Source organism: Ambystoma mexicanum, chromosome 2p, assembly GCF_040938575.1.
Source record: "Ambystoma mexicanum isolate Mex_15411 chromosome 2p, UKY_AmexF1_1, whole genome shotgun sequence".
Lineage (NCBI taxonomy): Eukaryota > Metazoa > Chordata > Amphibia > Caudata > Ambystomatidae > Ambystoma > Ambystoma mexicanum.
The window spans coordinates 667,551,027-667,577,791 of NC_090923.1; the positions used below are offsets into that span (position 1 = coordinate 667,551,027).

At 48.7% G+C, this 26,765-nt stretch overlaps 1 protein-coding gene across 1 annotated transcript in view; it reads right to left on the reverse strand.

The window, feature by feature from the left end:
- Positions 1-26,765, reverse strand: part of PLEKHG2 (pleckstrin homology and RhoGEF domain containing G2) — a 718,440-nt gene that overhangs the window by 657,486 nt on the left and 34,189 nt on the right. The gene's annotated exons all lie outside the window — the stretch shown is intronic.

Below are 26,765 nucleotides of genomic sequence, written 5' to 3' on the forward strand. Positions count from 1 at the left end.
ACGCTACCCCGTTATTGCTATACCGCTCCACGAGCCGTGCGTATAAGGAATGGGAAACTTCCATGGAGACCAGAGTTTCTTCCGGGTGTGTCTAAAGCCACCTTATGGCAGTGAAGGACGGAGGAGCAAATGTGTCCTGCTCACTGTGCCACAACATACCATGCGACCCTATTTTCCCACGAGATTGCGATGTCACACCTGGATCGAGTGTGCTGGTTTCCTGCTGATGCTCAGTGAATGCATCGGATTCGGACCCACACATTGCTGTTCTCATGTCTTCGCCTGGGATCATGTGCAAAGGTCAGCATGTTGGTCTAGCGGTGTGGTGCAGGACTTACTGGCCCCACACATAGGCAGAGAGATACGGCTGCGGTACATTGTGAGCAAGCTCTGCTGCCCTAGGTATCCTACGCCCCCACTCCCCTCCGCCCCCTTGCCTTGGTTCCCTGGACCGAGCGGCCCATGGGAAAAGCGCACGGGACACTTGGATTGGAGCAAAGGAGGCGTGTGGAGATGGCACAGCCGCCTACAGCAGTGACAGAGGTCACTGTCACCCCCAGCCAGACAACTGCAAAAACATCAACTTCCTCTCCTCCAGGGCGAACCGAGAAGCCAAAAACTATGGGAGCAATTATGAGAGAAGGATAGAAAAGAGGGCGACCGGAAGAGGAAGAGGGGGCGGGGGGTCGAGGGTCAGAAGAGTTGGGAAAGAGAGCAAGAAGACGCGCAGAGACCAGGCTAGATAAGTAGTGTGACATTGCAAACCAAAGGAAAAGACCCCCTGGTATGAAGATGCACGGTAAAACACTGCAATGCACTGCACACTGCTGAATCCCGAAGAGTGCACGAGCGACAACCAGGTTGTCATACCCTGCGGACAGCACTCCTATTGCCTTAGGGGTACACTGTCATATGCTGAGGGCCACACTGCTGCCCACTTAGGGGCACACTGCCATATGCCGAGGAACGCACTGCTGTAAATTTAGGAGAGCACTGCTATATGCTGAGGACAGCACTGCTGTCCACTTAGGGGTACACTGGCATATGCTGAGGACTGTTCTGCTGCCTACTTAGGAGAGCAGCGCCATATGCTGAGGACAGCACTGCTGTCCACATGGGGGTACACTGCCACATGCCGAGGACTGCACTGCTGTCCACTTAGGAGAACACTCCATAGGCTGAGGGCTGCACTTCTGTCCACTTAGGAGAACACTGCTATATGCTGAAGACCGCACTGCTATCTATTTAGGGGTACACTGCCATATGCTGAGGACCGCACTGCTGTCCACTTAGGAGAACACTGTCATATACCGATGAGCGCATTGGTGTATCTTGAGGAGTATTCGCACCTTATCCAGCGGAGGAAGTTGCTATAGCCAGGCGAGTGCGCTATCATAACCTTAGAAGGGAAAAACCTTATGCGAGAACCTCGCTGTCAGCCAGAGCTGGGGTCTCTAGAGTGTCAGCATTACTACCTCTGTGTGCCAGCGCAGTGGTACAGGAGAACAGGTGTGACAGGAGGAGCAACTACAGCCTCTCAAGCCTAGGTGTCAGATGTAATTCCAAGTTCAGTGATTGCCAAGCTGATGTAACCCCAGTCTCACTGGTGGGGATTCCTTGGCATTAGAAAGGGCCTCAAGGAATCCCTCCAATGGTTGGGCGGCAACGGAAATCGCTGATATTCCCAACAGGCAATGTAAGCCGATTGCGACCCGTTGAAATAGGGAGTGATCACCTTAGCAGCCTCAGCAGCTCTCCTGCTGTACATATTTGGGGTCTGGTGGATGCTGGCACAGTAGTTCAAGAATTATGCAGGAATGGTAGCTTTCTGTACATACAGTCACTTTCGAGGGGTGCACCAACAGAGGGGTCCTGTAAATGGCAATGGCGATGAGGCAACCACTGCCATGGCTCGCAGAGAACCCTGCCCCTACCCTCGGAAACACCAAAAAACACAGCACAAAACCTGGTGCTCAGCCCTCAAAATAAATGTGCTCCTTCTTGGCTTCTCCCTGGTCAGCAGGTTCTCAGCCTGCAAGTCATTCAGATGCTTCCTGAAGGAGTCGGGTGCATCTCAAGAGTATCCATGGATACTGCGTCACCTCTCCAAACAACGATGGCGTCCCACAGTACTTCCGAGAAGGATGCCAGGGCAAAGTAGTGCATAGACCATGGTGACCCCAGCAAACTTGACAGCCCCTTCTATGCAGAATCCACTACGATTATATGTCCCTTGTCCTCTCTCTGGGGATATTTCCGCAACCGTGGTGTTCTGGGGCCAGAAAGGGCCTTTAAGAGAAGGGTGCTCTGAGAGAGGTCCTCCTTGATCCCGTTCTATGCCTGCCTCTTATTGTGAGCAATGCGAAAAATGAGCTCTTACGGGTATCTAGGAGTCCAATTAATGGGCACAGTGAACTAGAGACTAAACATGCAAGCAATTGCAGGAAAAGTGTCAGGAACTTGCGAAGAATATTCACTGTTTCTCAAAATAATATTTCCACACCATATATGCAACACTACACCGTATCCTAAAGGCAGAAGTCGTGGGTTTATATGATTGGAGCCGGGGTCCAGGTCCCCGCGGGGGCATAAACTCTCTTGGCCCTAGGAGCCCCGGTTCTGTAAATACCTTTCCGGCTACCTCATTCACCCCCAACAGCAACACTGGAAACAGCTTTAAGTTACCAGAGGGTCAGGACCACACCATGATTCTATACCATTAGGGGGACAGCATCGCACAACGGACCACTCAAAAGGCAAAGCCTGAAATGCAGCCATGGGAGAATAAAGGGTCTAGAAGCGCAGTCTCCATGACATGACAGTGTAGCCCTTATCAGTGCACACCTCAGAGTGCAGCAGTGTGCTCCTGGGTATATGGCAACGTCATACATAGGGAATGGCACCCTGTTCCCGAGCATGAAGCTGTGTACCAACTCCGAGTGTAACTACCATAGCCCGTTGACCGAGGGATGGGGTGGGCGAAAGTATGGTGCTCTTATAGTGTTGGGAGGTGCTCGTTTAAGAGGCTCCTGCTCAGCTGGTATTAAAACAGGATTCTTCCCCAGCGCATAATGGACTCTCTCAATAGTTATTTGTGTGCGGTCGGACAGAATTCCGAAGCATAAGATGGATACGAAATGTATAGGTGAAACATGTACGCCTTGTGCGCCGGGTATGACTTTGTGCAGCGTGTATAGCATTCTGCATACCTCCTCCTCCTGTACACGCTCTAGAGCATGCTCCCATAGTCTAGAGCTTCATTCCAGAACCACTTTAGTGACATTGTAGATCACAACGCGTCCAGGCAAGACACGAAGACAAGTCAAAGGCCAATGTGTCCAATTCCATGTGGATGGGGAAAGGCCCTTTTCGTGGGATTCCCAGAACACACAGAAGATGTTGCATCACAGAACAGACCACCCGATTACGATTAGTCCACATTCTAGAGCATTACCTTGGCTGACTCATCTACAAGGCTACCTTGTAGAAAATTGAACTTGCTCGGGATGTGCTCACTTCACTAAGAACCATGTATTGAGAAGCACCCACACACCATGACTATCCCTTCCTTTCTCAAACGTTACAAAAAGGAGTTAAAAGGCCACATGTTTGCACGGTTCCTTCCACAAACCAATTGAACACACTGAATGTAGTGGCTACCTCTTCTCTCTGAGCTACTTTGTCAGCATTTCAACTGGTCCAAAAGAGAGCCTAGTTTTACAATGACCCGAGCAGATACAGAACAGAGTCTGGACTAGTAACACTACCTTCTGTCTAGCTTCACAATGTTGAAATCGCAAGCAGCTTCACAGTTCAGAGGCGGGCTCCTAGGTTCCAGTCGATCAAAAATACACCTTGCACTTAATCCCTGTTGTCTCCATGTTTTCTTCCACTCCGTATCCATTACCTCTTTTCCTCCTCTGTGGTTCCAGTCCGCCACTGACTTCATCTGCTCACCCCGTCCTTGCTTGTAATCCCTCCTCTTCAATTTTTCCCCATCTGTACATCCACTACAACTATTGTGCTCCCCTGCGGTCGATCCTCATTTTCCTCTCACCACATACTTATTACACCTCCCTTCGCGGCGCGTTCTTCATCCAGGGTTTTGAAGCACTTTGAAGTAGCAGAAAGGCAATACGCTGGTGCAATACAAAATGCGGGACATAAGCAAATAAATGAGAGAAGAAGGCTCAGCCGACCCTCATCCTGTTGGTTTGTGAACACAAAATTATTGGCTAGGACTAAGAACAGCAATCCAAGTGTCTCCGAACACTGGGTAGCCTCCTTCATTGAGTCACATTCTCACAGATGTTGACTTTGATAATAAATATTCACAATCTGTACGACTGTACATTCACCGCCCACGGGGGAAAACAAAAAGTCAAAAAAAATGACTGTTGCCATTAGAATAGAAAAGAGGGTAGAGGTGGAGCCAAGTACCCCACCCAAAACTCCTCCCCCATGTGGCCTATATGTTGGGAGCCAGAGTGTGAGGCACGTGCAATGCCAGTAAAAGTACCAATACTGAAGAGAATCCTGGAAGTAAGATTCCCATTGAGAAAGACATGCATGCATGCACAACAATATGATGGCCATTTGAATGAAATCCTGGAAGAAGCGTGAAAATTGAGCAAAAGAGAAGATTGCTGACATCATAAAGAGTGGAGCTGGCGCACCCAGAAGAGATGCAGAGCAGAGAGGACATAAACATTTTATAGGTACTCTAAAGAGGAGATGCCAAACTTGAGCAACATTTCGGGCTCGGGATGAAGATTCTCATGCTAACAGAAATAATGAAGAAGATATCAAGTTGTTTTACAATTGTACAGAAGCAGTAACGCAAGTAGACTAAGTGCTCTTAAAGGCTGGCTATGTAGTAAATAGATCACAGCGATGCACCAACGTATATGCATAGGAAACGTATGAACTATGAATGATTTCACAACGCACTTTAGCAGAGCTAGATCCAGTAAAAAGAAAGGTTTTCAGTGTGTCGTAGTTAGAAATCAGAAAATGTAACCATGGAGGTGAACCAAGGAAGGGCTTGGCTGGTTCAACACCAAGAAGTCAAGGCCACCTTGGGCCTGAATGTTCGAAGCAATGGTTACAGAACGTGTGAAAGAACAGAACTCCTGTCTTAAGTGAGGAGTGAGAACATTGTAGACGTCAGAGGTTCATCATTTAATAGTATTTTAAGTGCAGAAAGACCCGAAAACATGGTCTGCAGTCATGTGATTGGATGAAAATAGACACTGGGACAAGCTGTATCGAAACCGAGAACACAGAGTATGCCTATACTTCCTCATAAACTCGAGCTCAGAGAACATTTTCAAGGCTAAGTTTGAAGCTTAATTGACTGGCCGACTACAAGGGTGATGATAGATGAACAGGCAAATTGATGGGAAGCTATGGTTTAGACCAACCCACCAGCACCTGGATGTTAGCCTGCGTGCTGCTTGAGTAGGTGGAATATTACAGAGGTGTACAAGGATGCCAACCAATTATAAAGGGGCACGTAGTAGAGAGCCCTATAGCTTGTATACCTAATATGACGTCATGTATTTGATGGCGTCCGTAGTGACCTGGACTAAGGGAGAGCTTATTTGCCCCACCTGACGTTAGAGACCCAATCACCTTCCTAACAAGTATGGAACGTATACCTAGATGTTCCCTGTAATCCTAACACTTTCCCAAGTAGGTTTTTGTAGTTTGCAACGTAGAGTAACGTCAATTAATGACAGGTTTTTAGTATAAACTTTGATTTTTTCATGAAATGCATCGAGTATGAAGATCAAGCAAATTCGTTGATGTTCGATGTTCGTTGTAACTTCCTGTTTTAGATAATTGACATTAAAACAGTTATACTTTGCCAACTTCCTGAGTCAGTTTGATTATTGATGTTGAGTATCTTCTGCATCTCCATCCATCTTAAAGAATGGCTGCCTCGTCTTAAAGGACTGGGTCGGATACCCCAGTTCAAGGGACTAGGTCCCTTTTCGGATGACGGTGGCCATTTTGTAACTTGTTTTCCATGACCACCGGCATCCAAAAATCCCTTTTCTATTTTTATGATGGCAGACATTTTTTTTGTCATTTTGTTTTTCTCCGGGAGATGGGCTCGCGCTGACCTCATCTCCTGTCGGAAGGGAAAAAAAGGAAAACTATTCACACCGCAGTAAATACCGGGTGCGAATAGCTTTCAAGCGGCGGCGGCAGGGCAGATATAGGCTTTAAATGTCCGCAGCCCGAGCTGAGGCCCTGGCTTCGCTCGGGCCTACAAAGCTTGGGATGGCAGACCGTTAAATCCCATCCCCACCCCGCCTGCGAAGTGTGAAAACTACAGTATTACAGGGGATATAACTGCATCAAATTCCTTGAGAGAACATTACTGTTATCCCAAATCTCTTTGAAATTATAAAAATCTGTCAGAAAACCATTAATGCCACTGTGCTGGCGGATTAACATGCTGAATTACAAGTGGTAGTAGGCAGAGTTAGTCCCCGTACGCCTAGTAGATTAGTCCATAGGCCTCCTTGGGGAATGTTAGTGGAATTACCACTGGTAATCCATCCAGTGGTAATTCTGCCGATTTTTCGGCAGAAAGTTGGAGGATTTACCTCCAGCATACTGCTGGAGGTAGATCCTCTACTCCAAGGTCAAACTCTGAATATGGTAGTGCAGAAAAAGTGGCGGTAATTCTGTTACTGCCACTTTTTTACCACTTCGCCATGCTCATAATAAATTGGGCAATAATCCTTCTTTGCCATGGCCACCTAAATATAAATGTAAGTGTCTGATAGTGAGCTGTCTCGGACAGGGCAGCTCCCAGTACAGCATGTGCAGCTCCAGGCGCAGCACGGGCATCTTCAAGGCACTGCACAGGCAGTTTACAGACACACCACAAAGAGCTTGCAGATTGAGCACAGGCAGCTTTCTGATATTGAGCAGGCCACTTTGAGATACAGCACTTACAGGCAGCAGACTGAGCACTGGCATCTTCCAAGTATAGCACAGGCAGCCTGCAGAGAACAGCAGCTGCGCCCTTCCAATGCAGGTAAGGTAGCTTGCAGACAGGGCCCAGGATAGCCACCCCCCCCCCCACCCGGTCAGATAGAAAGCAGGTGTATTGCTCTCCCCAAAAGTGCACGGAACAACCATAAATCATCAATGCAATTATAGAGCAAATACTTTGAACGTAGATAGACACAATAACTCACAGCCACGCACTCTTAGAAGATAATCAGCTCTTATACGGCTATTTATTCAAATCTTAGAAGTACACAGAAATAACGCACAAAAATAATATGGACATAGATCACAGAAGAAGTAAAGAAGTCAAAAGGAAATACATCACTGTGAGCGTAACAGGATTCCTCATCTCGTCCAGAAGTGGCTGGAAGACCCCGGGAACAGCCAGGCCGAGAGCACCACAGCTCACAGGAGGGCCGGACGTAAGCGTCCTTCTCCGGCTGAAGTCTCACCTGACCACCTCTGGGCTTCCACATATATACACACTCCACAAAGGGGACTCAATTCTCGAACCTTCTGGAAATTGCACTTGCGTAGTTGAGGAACAGCCGTCGGTTGCCAGCTGGGTCAATTGAGAGCTCCCCCCAAGAGGCGCAGTGCCTCCCTTCTCTAAAAACACGCTCCACGGAGAACAGTAGCAAGCTATAACAAAGTTAACTTTCCCAGCAGAAATTTCCTTGACCGCATACCAGGTTTGGAAAGCATGTTTTTCTCAGCACTGTGAATCTAACACTCAGCAAAATGTGTGCAGCTTTTCACTGCGGCATGAAGTAAATATCCATCATGGCTCCGAGCGCTCCCAGAATGCATTGCTCACCAGCGCCATTTTAGATCAAGCATAACAATAGGCCATCCTCTTCCCCCTGCATGAGGAAAAGACATCCTTCACCTGCTAGATAGCAGAGGGAGCATATGCCCAGTGACCTAAGATACAGGCATCCTCTGCCCTGTGCAGGTAGAGCACAAACAGCCTCTAATGAGCAGTCGGCAGTTGCACTAGATGCCCTGGTCACCATGAACACTGTGCCCTCCTCTGCACTCCTGTGGATGCTGTTTAGTGAAACGGTCTATGTGAATTTACTTCGATTGATCAACTACTGTAGCATCAGTGGTACAGTGCTTTGCAACAGAACGTATAGGGCCTGATACGAGTGTGGCGGCAAAATACCCGGTTAAAGACAATTCGGTAAATGCCGTTACCTGAAGCAGTAAATGGAGGCACGCGGCACTATTACACTTTTACCACCCTCATGTTCTAACAGTCAGAGCACCTGATATAAGCGGAAGTGCAGAACCAAATCCAGTAATCGTGATACTGAAAACCTACATTCTGCATTTCCGGAAAAGAACCCACGCCTGTGCGGTCATTACAGTAAAGCAATCCACAGCAAATCGGAGTCCCTGTATGCCATCTGGACAGAAAGAGTGGCAGGCATGAATCTGGGGCCAGAAAGCAGGCAGAAGAAGCCAACCTTCTTGGAGTAGGACAGTGCAGTCCATGTCGATGAGGTAGCCAAGGATGCCCCCTGCTGGTGGACCACCTAATTGTGACTACAGCCCCGACAAATGTGCAGCACGCTGGGACTGTGGATGTGACAAGGTCCACGTTGTGTATGCACATCCCCATACAACCAGGGGTGTCAAGAAGAGGTGGGATGACCTGAAGCACAGGGCCCGCTCCATTATCTCAGACCCCCGGCAGGAGTGCCTAGCAACTGGAGAGGGAACCGTGACAGACCCATGTCTACAACCTTCGAGGGAAAGGCAGCCTGTGGTGGACATCAATGGTATCACTCGGTCCCATGACAGAGATGTCAGGGCAGCCTCACGTGTAGCGGCTGGTGAGCACCCAATATAAGGTCCCAGAATTATACATAGAAAGTGCATGGAAGTAAACCCTACATCAAGTCTGTGTGTCCCACCATTCACTGAAGAGGGAATGTGTCTGCCCGTACACAGCACAGCATCCCAGACATGACCCCAACACTTTGCCAGTCTGCCTGAGAGTGTGTGCCACGGCACCATATCTACTGGTGACCTATGAGAACCAAGGGATGCCAGCAAGTTTGCCCATTCTATACGTACCACATATGCAAGAGACACTCGCATGCAAACCAACTGGATAGGCAAGCAGGCAAAGCATATGGGCACAGCCTGGCCGCTAAGCATGTAGGCATTACTGGCACCCTCATTGGCAGAGTAACTGTTACATGTCTTTCATGTGTTTACACACAGAAGAACTTCAGTGGTTAAGAGGGCCTGTTGGACAACCAAGCATCTGCCCAAGAGCACACCACAACACTAAAAACAGGAACAAGCTTTCCCGGACATCATCAGCCACTCCTACCACAGAAGCCACCCCAGCAAAGAGCAAGACACCATCCAAGCAATGCCATGTCCCTCCAGCAGACCCTCCACCACAGAGTGAACCACAGGTAACGTCTTGCAAACTGAAAGGCCACGTTCCTCAGAAGCACTGAAAAGGCCGCCTTCCAACCATGTTGAGCCTGTACACGTTGGCCAAGATGTCTTAGCACTCATTCCATACTGTTGGCATTGGAACCTGGGAGGACCAGGGAGAGGAGACACAGACACTCCACTGTGCACGCCTACAGGAGTTGCCATAGGTAACTCTAATGATGACCAGGGTGACACTGGTGTGTGTGGTCCCCACCAATATCGAAATACAAGTGACTCCTGCAACCTTGTCTGCACATGCTGCCCCTGCACCCCACTCGGCAGCTGAGAGCACTAAAGGCGCTGTCCAACAAGAGCTAATTGAGGCCCAAGACCAGGCAGTCACCCAACATCTCTGAGGAAAACCAGACTACAGCGGTAGGATGACTTGTCAAATGAATATCTTCATGTCCTCCAAGAACTCCACAATGCCATAACGTGTCATGGAAAGAAGACAGGACAGGACAGCACATGTCAAGTCTGTGTGGGAAACTGGACAGCATGGTGTGCACGCTCACCCTCCAGAGCCAGCACACGAGGAAGAGCACCGAGGCTACCAACCAGGGCATTGCACTGACATCTAGCAATTTGGTAAATGTGGAAATGACACTAATCCAATTGTAATCCTTGGCCAACACCAACCCAATCCCACCTACCTCTGTCAACACCATGGGTAAATCAGTTCCCTGCGGTCCAGCCCGTGGGTCTATGAGACAAACCTCCACACCCACGCCCGCCAGGAAACCCAGTCGCAAATGAGGATGGCTGCTTATTGTTCACCACTGTTGGGGAGTTTGAGGGGTGTGTTAGGGAGCGGATTGATTACACCCATGTCTTTAAGAAACGATATTAAGAAACACACTCCATATGTATTTAGTCATTGTTTCACACTTAACTCCTGGATCACATCAGTTTGCATGTGAAGCTGTTACATTATTAAATTCATGCTTGTTCATATTGCATTATACTGCACAATTCATACACAGTACTGTCTCGTTTTGATCATTGGCCACCTGCACGTACACTCAGAAAAATGGGGACTCTAAACACTGTCTTGTGTCTATAATCAGCCACAAATAGGAATGTTGTGTATGTATGATTTGTAATGGCTTGGCAGGCGAAGAACGATGGTCTGTAGGGTTGACCAGAGCAATGACAGAGGTTAAGATTAATTCTAAAACTTCCAGCCAACACCTCTTTTGCTTTGCTGAAGTCACCCCGTATAGGAACCGGTATGCCCAGAGGTGGGTCCTGTGCCTGCTGGGCCTAGAGACCAGAGCTACCCCTCACTGATGAGGCCCAACAAGGCTGAAACATGTTTGGGGATGCTTGTGGTCCCGTTCAGAAGGGATGTGACTTAGCATTTCGGGCTGGACTGCCTCTTTAGGAGTGGGACCAAGCCTGATTTGCATGTGGTCATTCACATTTCTGTAATGGCTTGGCAAGCGAAGACCGATGGTCTGGAGTGTTGCCCAGAACAATGCCAGAGGTTAAGATTAATTCTAAATGTGTGCTGCTGCATGGTGTAGTAGGACAGCCAGTACCTGTGTCAGTATTCTTGAAAGTATTCTTACCTGTAACTGTTGTTCTCCAGCATGGGTCTGGCATGGATTCACATGCGAACCCTCCCGCCTACCCCTCTGTGGCTCTTCACTTGGTCATACTGCCACTTCACGTGCTTCCAAGTCTGAGGATGGCTGCCGGGGGCGGTGCTTGGGTGGAGGGCGGTCATTGGCTGTGGTCGGTGTGGCGCGGGGACCAGTGATTGGTTGTTGCTGCGGGGGACGGATCGGAGGCGAGGCTGATGCTGGTTTTTTCTTTGCCGAGGATTCCCAGCCTGACGACGGGGAGTGTTCATGAGCGTGTGAATCCGTGCCAGACCCATGCTGGAGAACAACAGTTACAGGTAAGTAACTTGTTCCTTACAAAATAAGGTAATCTTTGCGACAGTGCTGTTTGTGTACCACTTCTTGACGGATCAAGGAGTATTCAGCAAGGAAGACGGTGTTCTCTAGCCAATAGTCTCCATTTTTGCTTTTCTAAAATGTTACTTTTTTTTTTGTTATTGGAACAGGCCAGCCCTGTTGGAGCAGATTTTGTAGTATCAAAATGTCACCCACCAACTGACCTTCCCATGTTCCCATATCAATGTTTGTTTTCTGACAAGGAGTCCGAACTGTGTTTAATATTTAACATCAATTGCCTCCTAGCTAACGCCAATTATAACCTGCCCAATCTGTTTAGCATTTGACTCTTTCCCACAATCTTTCTAATGTTCATGAGGTGAATTTTCTCCCATCTCTCCTGCTTTACTACGTTTATTTCAAATGCATTGTCCTCCCGCGTAGTCCTCATTTTATGAGATTTCCATATCCAGCTGCTTTGGAAATATTTTCCAATAGAGGGCGCTGCACATCAATGCCTGTCTCTGTCCCTCGGAGGCCTCCGTCTTGATGCTGATGTAATCGATGGTATAAAGTGCGTGCAGTGACTACTTCAGTTCTGTTTTTCTGCGAAAGCCATTGCTTCGAATACGGTGCGCTTCGTTTCCTTCCGAGATCGGGGCTTAAGTGCCAGGACTGTGAGGCAAAGATGTCCCTTACGGACCCCCATCTGGTGTCTGTGGTGCCTGGGTTCCTTTCACCCTACCTTTGACTATAGGGCCTCCCGATTGATGACAGCGAAAGCCCTGAAAGAGCGAAGAGGAAATCTAGTGGCAGATAGGTCTACAATACCAGTTGACAACATCTTCAGACGGTATCGGGTAATATTATCCCCAGATATATGGTCGCCGTAAATAATATCGCCGGGAAAAGGTCGCGGCTATATTATATGGGTGACCATATATATGGTGACAGGGGCAAAACAATTTTTTTTTAAAAAGGTTTGCGGGTTTCAGGGGTATCCCCCGCATGTTCCATGTAATAATGTCGCCACAAAAAACGGCTATTTTTCGGCGATATTTTTGCATGGCGAGATTTGTGTGGCGACATTATTACATGGAACCCTTCAGCCAAATCAAAATATTTCTCCACTTCAAAAGAAAACAAAATCACGATCACGCAGTTGTTCTCACCGGTATGACGTCCTTTCATCACAGGATGTTTTGTCACAGGTTTTTAGCCGTGAATTTTTTTCTCAAACCAGCACATTTTTAGGGGGGTTTAGTAAATTATATATATTCCCATTATGGAGGCAGGTGAGTGGAGCAGCGATGCGCGGCGCCCATTTTGGGCCAAAAACACTTGAAAAAGTGTCTGCATTCCCTACGAGCCCCAGCCACCATTTCCTGGTCTCTCCCCCTCCAACCCGCCTCCCATCCCGCCCACGGGCAGTGATTGGCTGCCTAGCGTGCAACATCGGGGCCCAACGCTCGCATGCTCCCACCAGCTCCATTTCCCATTATGGAGGCAGGTGAGTGGAGCAGCGATGCGCAGCGCCCATTTTGGGCCAAAAACACTTGAAAAAGTGTCTGCATTCCCTACGAGCCCCAGCCACCATTTCCTGGTCTCTCCCCCTCCAACCCGCCTCCCATCCCGCCCACGGGCAGTGATTGGCTGCCTAGCGTGCAGCATCGGGGCCCAACGCTCGCATGCTCCCACCAGCTCCATTTCCCATTATGGAGGCAGGTGAGTGGAGCAGCGATGCGCGGCGCCCATTTTGGGCCAAAAACACTTGAAAAAGTGTCTGCATTCCCTATGAGCCCCAGCCACCATTTCCTGGTCTCTCCCCCTCCAACCCGCCTCCCATCCCGCCCACGGACAGTGATTGGCTGCCCCTCATCTCATAACCAGCCCTCCCAGGGCAGCCCTCTGCCCGGCAGCCCCTGCGGCTAAGGGCCCCATGGCCAAGGGCAGCTCCCACTAGGGCGGCTCCAGAGAGTGTCTGCAGGTGTCAGCAGGGGAAGCCAATGAAGCCACCAGACACCAACAAAACTGTAAGTGCTGGCATGGGTGGGGAGTAGAGCAATTACTCTACTCCAGAAAGCTCCTGCCACTCTAATTTACCTTTCAATGGCCTGCAGTATAATGTTAACCAGTACCACACCCCGAGAGAACCACAAAGATTAGCCTGCACCAAATCTAACACTGCACTTAGATGGTACTCTCAACCTTAGCCCGCATCGCATCTAGGTAGAAATAATGATTGTTAGCATATGCCACACTTAGATGAATCTCAAGTTTAGTCTGCGCCAAATCTAGACAGAAATGTAATTGTCAGCAAAAACCGCACCTAGATGGCATTTCAGAAATGTGATTGTTAGCATATGTGATTCCTAGCATGCACCACAATTAGAATTATGAACCTAGCTTGCGCAGCATCTAGATAGAAATGTGACTCTAAGAAAAGCTGCATTGAGAAGTGTACCCAATTGCCTATGTGTATTTCGAAGTTGTGCCCAATAGCCTCTCTGAGAAAGTTGCATTTAGAAGTTGTGCCCAATGGCCTCTCTGAGAAAAGTTGCATTTAGAAGTTATGCCCAATAGCCTCTCTGAGAAAAGTTGCATTTAGAAGTTGTGCCCAATAGCCTCTCTGAGAAATGTTGCTTTTAGAAGTTTGCCCAATAGCCTATGTGTATATAGAAGTTGCGCCCAATAGCCTCTATGTATTTAGAAGTTGTGCCCAATAGCCTCTGAGAAAGTTGCATTTAGAAGTTGTGCCCAATAGCCTCTCTGAAAAAAGTTGCATTTAGAAGTTGTGCCCAATAGCCTCTATGTATTTAGAAGTGTACCCAATAGCCTCTCTGAGAAAAGTTGCAATAAGAAGTGTACCCAATAGCCTATGTGTATTTAGAAGTTGTGCCAATAGCCTTTCTGAGAAAAGCTGCGTTTAGAAGTTGTGCCCAATAGCCTCTCTGAGAAAGTGACATCTAGAAGTTGTGCCCTATAGCCTCTCTGAGAAAAGTTGCATTTAGAAGCGTATCAAACAGCCTATGTGTATTTAGAAGTGTAGCTGGTTCCAGTATGGTCTGGAATGCAGGGAACGTTTGGAAGAGCATGTAAACCCACCATATCACACCCCACGCTTACTCTCTCCTCTACATCACCACTCAAATAGAACACAGAGATACTATGACACCATTCGGTATAACTGTTCTCATACCAACACTTCTCGCTCACTCCCCATCACTCTAAGTAAACACCGCTGGTTACACACCCCCCAGCCAGGCGTTCTCCTCAGGCCTAACGCAGCCACAGTCGGTCTGGATAAATCCTGCCAGAACTAACACATACCCCTGACATCAACCACCACACCTACCGCTAAGAAGCAGCTATTTCATGAATAACGCACCAGCTGCACACATACCCGGTGCGCACACGCGCCGTTTGACCCTCCCCACTCTCTCTACTGACTTGAACTTCGGTTCCCAAGGGCGTTCAACCTACCAGCGCCTTCAGACCATACCAATGGTATATAAGGCGCTATATAAGTGCAAAATAACAATAACAATAACAAAAAATGTGTACTGTGCCATGCATTGCACCATGTCGACGGTGTGCCGATCGCTACCTGTAGAAAGAAAATGAAGCACGGCGACTAACTTCAGCAGAGGTGGAATGGCAGTGCTTATACCAATTTGGCTCTCAAAGCCATTCTGAATGAGCCGCAGTTCATGGATTATGGTTCCCTGTCCGGCCAATAGATCGTCAGGATTCATGTTTCTGTTAGTGCTCATGGGGTATTCTGGACCTGGGTTTTGGGGCCTCCACCTCCTGTTGGCCGGTCATCACATAGCATGTACAACTCCACTAGGTATCTTGCTGGCATGTTGCTGTTGGTCTTGGGAGTGCTCTGGTGTAGGCTTCTTGGGAGGGCTGATTGTGTGCAGCTGTGGTTGATTTTGCTACACATGTCCTTCATTTCCACCTGCCTTTTCATGCCAGTTATTTCTTTTGTTGTTTCATGTGCTATTTTTGCAGGTAATGTTAGTCGGAATGATGTGGTAAATACCTCATCTGGTATTAGCCACTCTCTGCATCTGGTATTATGAGGGTGTGGCAAGGCATGGCTGTTATATGTCAGGTATTTTCGCATGCAGTAATTGACTCGTATAGTGCAGTTAATTATCCGGTATTTGCCAAAGCTGCGTGTTTGACTGTTACCTCCACACTCGTAATCAGGCCAATAGCTGCTAACTCCAAGAACTGTTCAAAAGAATAGTCACATAACACCTTTCATAGTGCACCCATGCAGAGCTGAAAATGTCACTGACTTTCTTGCGAGTGACTTTTAGCTGTCAGGGAGCGAGTTGTATAGGTCTGTGAATGATCAATGAAAGCCAGCCAGGACAGTAAGATGACCTTCAGGGGGAATCCTTCGTGATTTCTGTCAGAAGATCTGAGAATAAAGGCGAGATCGTTTGACTTGTGTTGCCTAAGACCCTTTTACACAGGCCACAGAATGGCACATGTCGATTTGTGGAACAAAGTACATTGGATGTAGGCAATGTATGAAACAAGCCCCTCAGAAAATCTATGGTTTGTGTGGCTTGCGTTCGACCATAAATGCACATCGGAAGGTTAACTCCCATTGTCGGGTCTAATAAAATACATTGACATCTTTGAGGCGCTACGATTGCTGGCAAATAGAGGAGCTGAGCAATGTGCAACCCAAAAAGGGTAAAGAAAATGACTGACTAAAGCCACAAGCAGTGTGAGTCCGTAAGCAAGACCAAGTTTATTGTTGTGTGTAACAGTTGGCAAAACACTTAATAAGTACACAATTATACACACAACATTATGAACAGGATTATGCACAAAACATTAAAATAGTTTAAAAAAACAGTTAAAACACATAAATGCACAAGTTAAAATCTGCTTTAAAAACGCAATAATGACCAGTGAACTTTCATACCCATTAACAAAATGCGAAAGCAAAAATCCTCATACAGTAAGGCATCCTCACGGCGCACAAAGGTGCACACATACTTTTTACGCAAAGGAATCAATGACATACAGCCTATACGTACATGTTGGAGCGCCTCAAGCTCAGAAGCACAATGGCGACAGGTGCGCTCTTCTCTCGGAACAGAGAGATATGTCACGGGTTAGACACACACTGAGTTTCATTCGCAACCTGCCATTCCGGAAGTTCCATTCTCAGAGGATAGAGCAGATGATGGTTTATAATCATATCTCTCTATTCACCATCTAGTCCATCTCTTACGCTCTGCGGATGAGACACCAATTCCTCTCTAGTCGAAGAAAGCCAAGCAGCTCCTGTGATGAAGGAAAGAACACGTGGTGCTCCCTCTTCTAGCATGTCCGGGATGGACACTGTGCTCAGTGCCCAGCACCATAGAGTGTCACATTGCTGGAAGGAGGACCTGGCATCCTGGGCTGGCTGGACAAGGCGCTCTAGGTGCAGCGGATCTACGTGTTTTTCAACAAAAATATATCCCACTTGCCATATGTGATGTGTGAAATGCGTGCATGCTATTTTGTATTAGGTTTGCTCAAGGACACACTTATACAAATTGTGGTGAGTGACATTCGAGCCTGCCTAGCACAATATTTGAAACTGTGCACCCTAATTTACCTACATTGTCAAGAAGCCAAATGGACTCCACAGGGGATGCAACTGGTGGGTCAGATTAAAATGGATGTATTCATGATTAGAAACATATGTGGAAAACTCAAAAGTATTCAGAATGCAAATAAAAGTCTCATTGTTTCAAAAAGATTCCTCAAAGGTCATTGCCTGGCCCCAGTATAACAATCTTTACATAAAAGGTTGCCCTGACAGGTGATGAGCAGATTGTGTAGGACACAGGCCAGCCATCACCATTTGTGATTTGTTTGAGTCTTCTTTTTAACTTCCAGGATCTATTTTAGCACGAGCCACAGGGTTCCCCAGAGCTGAGGTGGGTGAGGTGGGTCCCTAAGTGTCTGATGGAGTCCCCACCCCCCGTCAAACTTTCCTTCTCACTTATATGCTGCTTACTCGTGCCCCGGGGCCTGACACTAGAGCTAGGCTCCGCCCCTTGAGCTGGCTATCAATTGACCCCCTCAACATCCTGCCATGTGCTCATTCCTCCTCTCGCTGCTTCAGACAACTCATTCCTCCTCCTGTTGCTTCCAGACAACTCGTAGGTTTGCATTGGCATGCTTGGACTGTCAATGTCCCTATTTCCCCAGGGCCCTTCCCACGCCTTCTTTTCCCTAGTTATCAAATATGTCTATGTCGCTCCCTCTCATTCTCTCTTGCGTGCTCCACTCTTCCTTGCTGTGCACTTGGTAACCCCCAGTGCCCCTCCACTCCTCTTCCCCTCTCTCCCCTCATATACCTTGATGTTCAACTCCTTTGGCCGCCTCTGACTTCTTTCGCCCTCGTTGGTCGTTACCACCTCTAACCTCGGTTTCTCCCTCCCCTCTTCTTGCTCTATGATCACCTCCTCCAACCTTCATCTCGACTGCACGCACCTCCACCTCCTTCTGTACCATTGCCTCTCTCCAGGCCTTCGCCTCCTCCTGCACTCTCATCTCCTCCTCCTCCACCTTCATCACTCCCTGCACATTGACCTTCGCACCATTTACCACTCATCTCCTCCAACTGCCCCCACTGTACATTCATGTCTGTGGGTTTGTATAGCTCTTAGATGCTTCCCCCCAGGGCCTGGTTTCCCCTAAGTGCCTGCAGGTGGGTTTCCTGATTGTTGTCTCTAAGGAATTGCTGGGCAGCTAAAGGATTTCCCTGTTCAGGTGCATTTAATTTGAAAGGCCAGACTGCCATCTTTGTTTTGTCTGGGCCACGCATGCGCTGAAACTCGGGAGCACAGGCACAGTGGAGACATTCTGTCTTCACTCACTCACAAATCAAGGTAATCTCTTAATCTCATTCACCTTCTGAACTGAACCCTTTCCTGTTCATTAAGGGGCTGTTTTTTTAGACTATGCTTGTATTCAAGGAATCACTTACACAACATCCTTACCAATATGTACCACAACCAAAAACAGTAAATCTCGCATACACGCACTTAATGTGTAAACCCAAATTCTGAGTATTGGATTATTTATTTTTTACAATTAGACGTACCATCCCTCTTGTGCTCTCAAACCAATGTATTGTAAAATTGGTAACATAGAATGTGAAGTTATAGAGCCTTCATTTATTTATTGCCTTCATTGACAGTGCCCAAACCCGTAAGTATCACGGCCCTGGTACAATTTGGTGAGTAGGGAAAACAAAGCACAGTACAGAAGAGAGTAAGAGAGAAGTAACACAGTGCAAAGCAGGATAATAGTATAAGGTCCATAAAGGGGGTCACTCAAAAGGTGAGATCAGTCATATCTGTGGATTTTTCTGACAATTAAGTAGGATGGTTCTTCTTGGATGTAGGAGGGGAGGGCATTCCATAGTGTGGGAGCAATGACCGTGAAGCTGGTCCCCCCTGCTCTTTTCCTGGTGAATCTGGGGATGGCAAGAGTCATGTTGGTTGAGGAGTGTAGGCTGTGTAGTGTAGGTCTTATGGAGATGCGATTGTTGAGAAAGGTAGGTTCGGTGTTGTGGACACATTTGTGCGTTAACGAGAGGAGCTTAAACTAGATGCAAGCTCTAACTGGCAACCAGTGTGCCTCCATGTGGTCCGAGTGTTTAAGGCCCCAGACAGCCCTCGGAGCTCTGTTTTAAATTAGCTGCAGTTTTTAAAGCTTTTTTGCCGATGTGCCTGCAAGAATGGCATTGCAATAATCCAATTTGCTCCCTATGATGGCTCTGGCAAGGGTAAGGCAGTTGCCTGTGGATACACATTTCCTGTTGAGGTTGATGAGCTCCGTGGTGTAAGCTGCTGAGGAGACGAGGGCTTTAATATGTTTGTGCATAGTTAGATCTGCGTCTAGGTGGACACCTAGAGTTTAACATTTCTGGACACGCTGGTGGGGTTGCCATCTATGCAGAAGGAAGCATAGGTGGGGTCCAAGCGTTGGAGCCGGTGTGGGGAGCCCACTATCAGGAGCTCAGTTTTGTCGTCATTTAGGCATAGATGGCGTTCAGCCATCCAGGCCTGAATAATGCTGTAGACTTGGTTGATGTTGGCAGTCAGTGGCATGATTGCCAGTCAGTTTTAGCAGAATGTGCGTTGTCTGCAAGGTTTGTGTAGAGGATGTCCAGGTGGTCAAACACGGGTTTTGTGCACATGTTGTATAAGGTGGGTGAGATGCAGGAGCCCTAGGGAACACCATAGAGAACAGGAATGGGATTGCCATCTTCTCATCTGGCGAAGACCCTGGAGGATCGCTCGCAGAGAAAGGATTTAATCCAGATGGTGGCTTCACTGGAGAAATTGAATCTAGTGGTAAGGTGTTGGCAAAGTATGTGATGGTCGACCAGATCAAAAGCAGCAGAGAGGTTGAGAAGGAGGATCGCTAAATCGCTGGAGTCGCGAATACCGTCGAGCTTGATCTTGGCAGACAATAGAGTTTTTGTAACCCCACTCAATGGTGGATACATTATAGATCTCAGAAGAATAAAGGTCTCAGTGGGCTTTCAAGGATTCAAACCGGTGAACCTGAGGTCAAGCACAGATCCCTGCGTTGGATGCATTAGTTCACTGAGCCACAGAGCTGGCTAGTACATCCAAGTCTTGGAAATAAGCAGCCCTGGTGCACAATGCCGACTCCATTTTTAGTTTGGGCTATTAGGTGGCAGGCCAAAACTATTGCATTAGAGTACTGATGGGGGAGAAATGGCATATGAGGAGGGACACAAAGCTTGAATGTTTTGTTAGATTTTTTGCCACCCATTCACTGCTCATGGCTATGCTAATCCATATGGCCATTGCCACTAAGTTCCTGCTCCTCCCCACCTAAAACAACTACTCATGGGAACTCTTTAATCTTGCTTTACTTGAAACCTGACATTGTTTTTTTCAAAGCAGTCTTCTGAGAGTTAATGACTTAATTAAGCTGTAAGCATGCTAATGGTGTAATCAAAATGTCTACACCAGATCTTCCTTCAGCCACTCGATTTATAAGCACGATGTGTGTCTTTCACTTAAGTCCTGTTAAAAACAAGCATTGGCAAGGAGTTATGTTCATGTAACTTATTTTCCTGTTCCCTTGTGTGTTACCTGTGTACAGATTCAAGAAGCAACAAGCATTGGCAACGCAAACAGTTTTGGCTTGTGTAATAGTATTAGGCATTTGCCAGGGACTGCTATTAAATATTAAATGACCAGGTACTCGCACTGGCCACCACCAATGGCCAGTTTATGCTACTGTGACAGTGCCTTTCCCGTGTTTTCAGTGGTGGAAATGGAAAAAATGTGGTTGGGGACCCCACAATGTGGGGGAGGAGTTGGGGGGCGTGGTCTAGAGGGGGCGGGGTTGGTAGTGGCCATCCGATCAAATGAATACTTAAAAAAAAGAAAGAAAAAAAGTGACGGCAGCATTGCCTTTTACCACCGGCTTTGGTGTAATGCACAATGCTCGCTACATGTTGATGCCGCCCCCATGACCGCACTTGATATTGTGGAGCGCAATGATGTTTCTGTGCCTATTGATCTTACCAATGCCGCCCCCATGACCACCTCTGACCCCACACCACCTAGTACTTCTGACCCACCATCCACACCTACTAGCCCACCCATCCCCATTCCTCCCTCTGCCTACACGCTCAGCTGTGCCCTGCTTAATGCCCACTCCGTACCAGCACACGCCCTCGACATCAACAACCTGCTCATAAATGATAAGCTTGACCTCTTCATCCTTACTGAAACCTGGCTCAACGAAAGCTCAGGACCGGCCCTATCACTGGCCATCCCACCTGGGTACTCCATTTTCAGGAAAGACTGCTCCTCCCATAGAGGTGGAGGTGTTGCCCTCATCGCGAGGGACACCATTGCCATCAGAGAAGTTGAAGGCATCCTTAACAGCAACTACCTCCCTCTAAAAATCAATGTCTCGCCCAACTGCACCATAACCATGTACATTGTCTACAGATCCCCATGCCCATGTATTGACTTCCATGACACTCTTATACCTGCACTGTCTAACAACATCAAAAAGACCTCACAGGTTCTACTCCTCGGTGACTTCAACCTAGGGCTCAACGACCTTAAAGACTCCCCTGCGAAATACCTCAAGAAGTCCCTATCCAACCCCGGCTTTGCGCACTCCGTTTCTGACCCCACGCACATCAAAGTGCGCACCCTTGACTGGATCAGTCATCACAATTGCTCCCTTCTCATCATGGCCAACACCCCCATGCCCTGGTCCGACCATCACTACATCCAATTCAACCTCAGAACAAAGAAAGTGGCTCTCTCTACGCCCCCACCGTGCCTCGCTACCTACGCCAGGAGCTCACGCCTTCTCACAGTCGAGAACCTAGCACCCTACCTCCTCAACCCAGCCCTTCAGGCCCCCTCATCTAATAACCCCGATACCTTAGCCGACACCTTCAAGGATGTTATTACGTCAGCAGTGGACGCCATTGCTCCACTGACTCTTAAAAAAGCTAAGAAAGCCAAACATGCTAATTCATGGTTCCCCAAAGAACTCCTTGACCAACGTGCGCAAAAGAAGATTGCACTATCCACCTGGAAAGCAAACCCTTCTGAAGCCATTAAACAGAAGTTCAAAGCCATTTCCAAATCCCACAAGACAAACATCACTCTGGCAAAGGCTGCCTCCTTCAACGCCAAGATCTCTGATGCCAAGTCAGGATCTAAGGAACTATTCACTATCTTTAGGGAACTTGAAAAACCATCCCCCCCCCCAGGCATCAAAGATGACAAGTGGTGTAATAGCATTCAATCTGCCATGCTAGAGAAGCTCAGCACCCTCCAAACAAAAATCTGCGGCCACCAAAAAGTCCTCTACAACATTATTGCTAACATGCACACCAAGCCGCCCATCAAGACCACCTCCTCCCCTATGTTGGAGTTCAAAGACATCACTGAGCAAGCGGTCATCACCCTGCTCAACTCTATTAAACCTTCCAACTGTAAGGGTGATGCCTGACAAGCAAGCCTCATCAAAGAGTCCGCACCTACCCTTGCCCCCTTCCATACAGCCTTTATCAACTCCTCCTTCCAATCAGGCCATGTCCGATCAGGACTTAAGGAAGCTTGGGTACGCCCACTCCTCAAGAAACCCTCGCTTGACCCAACTGTTCCACAGAATTACAGGCCCATCACTACTGTACCATTCCTGCTCAAAATTTTGGACAAAGCAGCCTACCTGCAGGTCCAAAAGTTCTTAGAGGATAACCGTCTCCTCGGCCTGCGGCAATCAGGGTTCCGGCCACGACATGGCACCGAAACGGCCCTCCTAGACCTAAAGAACCAAATGGATGATCTTAGAGATGCAGGCAAACCTGCTCTCCTACTGCTCCTGGATCTATCCGCAGCTTTTGGTCTGGTTGACCACAACACCTTGTGTCACCATCTAGCCACCCAAGCCAACTTCTCCCCCAAAGCCTGTCAGTCGATCACTTCCTTTCTCCAAGAAAGGGCCATGAAAGTCTTCTCTGAAGTTTGCGCCGCCACCCCTAGCCTCCTCACCTGCGATGTCCCTCAGGGATCCTGTATCACACCTACGCTATATAACCTCTTTACAAGGCCCCTGTTCAGCATCCTGGATTCCCTTGGTATCTCATATACCAACTATGAGGACGATACGCAGGTACTTATCCCACTCATGGGTGACTACCTAGCAGACACCAACACCCTCACTGCTATCTACTATACCATCCAATCTTGGATGGCGGAGAATTGGCTTTGCCTCAATAGCGAAAAAACGGAACTCATCCTCATTGGGTCACCCTTCACTTTGGGCAACCTCGGAGATCAGTACACCTCCTTCACCATTGACAACATTCCAATCAAGGTCTCGAACCATGTTAAGTCACTCGGAGTCTACCTTGACTCCGACCTGTCTAAGGATAGACAGGTCAATGCTATCGCTGCCTCCTCAGCTTACTACTCCAAAGTCCTCAACGCAGCCAGGCCCTTCTTGGCCCGTCAAAGTTACCTCACGATTGCCAGGGCAATCATCGGGTCAAGACTAGACTACTGTAATGCCCTTCTCGTGGGGACATCCAACAAAAACCTGGCCAAATTGCAGCTAGCCCAAAACAATGCACTAAGGGCAGCCACTGGCACCGCAAGAAGAGACCATATCTCTGAAATCAGAAGGCAAGTACACTGGCTCCCTGTCAAAGAGAGAATTGTCTTCAAAACTCTTGCCCTCACCCACAAATGCCTCCACGAACTCGCACCGCCCTACCTGACCAACAGAATTACCATGCACACAGCCACGAGACCCCTTAGATCCTTTTATGCCAACTCAATTGTCACGCCTACTACACGGAAAGTGCACGCTGGTGGCTCTAGCTTCCCCACTCAAGCAGCCACGCACTGGAACGCTCTGCCACCCCACCTAAGACTTATTGAGTCACACCTAGCCTTTCGCAAGGCTATCAAAACTAGACTTTTTGTCTAACTGATTATGTAACCTGAATCTGTATTAGCCATTTCCTGCATTTATGCCTGCCAAACTGTAACTGAGAGCCCTCCTGTCACCTGTCTGTAATCTTAAATCTGCTTATCCTCTGTAACAGCGCCTCGATGCCTTATGGGCTGCAAGTGCGCTTAACAAATGCAAATAAATAAATAAAACTGATTCCTTTCAGTTGTACATGTAGGGAGCATTGTGCATTACACACCAGTGTCAAAGCCTGCGGTAAACGGCAATGCTGCCGCCACGGGTGGTTTTTTAAATGTATTTATTTATTTATTTAAGTATTACAGCGCAGTTCATGGCCTTGGGCGGCACTGCGTGTTTTCACAAAAGCCCAACCTGTTGACAATGCCAATGCTTGATGCCAATGCTTGCTGGCTCTTGAATCTGTACCCAGGTAACAAACAAGGAAAAGTAAAACAAGGTACATAAACGTGAATAGCAGTCTTTTACTATTGATGGCTTAGCAAAGTGTAGCTCTTTAGGGAAATAAATGCCAATATTTGGGACCAAGAAATTGAAAGGACAACATCTTACCCCCTCCTGTGAATGACATGAGAGAGCAAATTACAGTCTAGAAAGCAGGGGCGCTGCGAGCTCTCGGGGCGGCAGGTACGCGGGCCAGGTCAGAGGAGGCCCCCACCGTTACTTTCGAACCGTTCTCCTCCGGATTCGCTCGCACAAAATAACCTGAAAGTGCAAACCACGATGGTACCCCTTGGTTTGGGCTGAATAAGGCTGTGGCGTTATCGAATGGTAAAGTCCGTGGGAAATTGACGCTCACCTGATTTCACCTGTGACCACCAACCCCACCATGATTTCCTGCCTATGGTCTGACTGTCACGGATCTCCCGCCCCCTTACCCACTCATCCAAGGCCTGTGAATGAGAGCTGGCAGATTCTCCCTGTCCCATCCAAGTGGCATTTGCATGTCTCACCCCTCACCCCCGTCGGCATACGATGCTGCATACTCGGGGCAGTCAAGTTGTTGCCATTAAGGAAAGTGGGTCGGTACCAGGTAGTACTAAAAAAAGACCTGAGGGACACTTGTTTCCAGGAGAGAGGTGTTTTTTGTGGATGGCACAGCGCCCTGAAGGGTAGCCAGAGCAGTTAATAGACCACATTGCCCTGCAGCGCCCAATGTCAACATTGGCACGCTGCCATGGTCATGCGACTGCACCAGCATCCAATCCCAGTGGAGCAGGCAGAGATGACAGCCACAAGACCCCCCCCCCCCCCACACACAACTGCTCCGTCCCCCATGTGGCGGATACCCATGACCCGAGGTGATGCGGGTGCGGGAATCTGGCATTAATCTTAAAACAGCTGACTGGTATACTTTCGGGTGGCAAGGGACCATAATAAAAACTCTCCATTGAGACCACATTCCCTGACACACCACGAGGGCTCCAAAGAAGAGAGATGGGTGCTGGAAGATTTAGAAAAAAACTATTCCGAGGAAACGCCGGCTAGGGCCTTCACACCCGAAATTGCTGACTGCCATAGGGGTAACGCCACACACGAATGCACCAGCGCGAATGGTGCTCTGCAGTAGCGGGAGCGCTGGCCCTCCGTGCAGTGATAGGGTGACGCCCCACGCGAATGCGCCAGCGGCAATGGCGCTCTGCAGTAGCGGGAGCGCTGGCCCTCAGTGCAGTGATAGGGTGACGCCCCACGCGAATGCGCCAGCGGAAATGGCGCTCTGCAGTAGCGGGAGCGCTGGCCCTCAGTGCAGTGATAGGGTGACGCCCCACACGAATGCACCAGCGGAAATGGCGCTCTGCAGTAGCGGGAGCGCTGGCCCTCAGTGCAGTGATAGGGTGACGCCCCACACGAATGCACCAGCGGCAATGGCTCTCTGCAGTAGCGGGAGCGCTGGCCCTCAGTGCAGTGATAGGGGTGACGCCCCACACGAATGCACCAGCGGCAATGGCGCTCTGCAGTAGCGGGAGCGCTGGCCCTCAGTGCAGTGATAGGGTGACGCCCCACACGAATGCACCAGCGGCAATGGTGCCACACGAATGCACCAGCGGCAATGGTGCTCTGCAGTAGCGGGAGCGCTGTCTCCGAATGCACCAGCGGCAATGGTGCTCTGCAGTAGCGGGAGCGCTGTCCCTCAGTGCAGTGATAGGGTGACGCCCGCTGTCCCTCAGTGCAGTGATAGGGTGACGCCCCACACGAATGCACCAGAGGCAATGGTGCTCTGCAGTAGCGGGAGAGCTGTCCCTCAGTGCAGTGATAGGGTGACGCCCCACACGAATGCACCAGAGGCAATGGTGCTCTGCAGTAGCGGGAGCGCTGGCCCTCAGTGCAGTGATAGGGTGACGCCCCACACGAATGCACCAGCGGCAATGGTGCTCTGCAGTAGCAGGAGCGCTGTCCCTCAGTGCAGTGATAGGGTGACGCCCGCTGGCCCTCAGTGCAGTGATAGGGTGACGCCCCACACGAATGCGCCAGCGGCAATGGTGCTCTGCAGTGGCAGAGAGGATGCCGCTTAGACATGGGGGTAGATGATGCTACGCACTGCTGCACCCGAGTGGATATTGACTGTCATCCTGTACTCTATGATCATGGACCGGCTATACTAATGGCCAGGGCACACTCTTCTCACACGAGCCAATGTCAGGCCCTGCTTTATTGGGGGCAACGCGGCTCGCTGCCACACTACAGCAAGGGGACGTGCGAGGAGCAATTACACTCGCACTCGCTGCTAAACCAGAGAGGCTGGCACTCACTTTTATATAAGGGGCGATGGGATGCACTTCGAAACAAGAAGTAATGCTGCACACACATTGTGCTCTTACGTAACACTTCAAG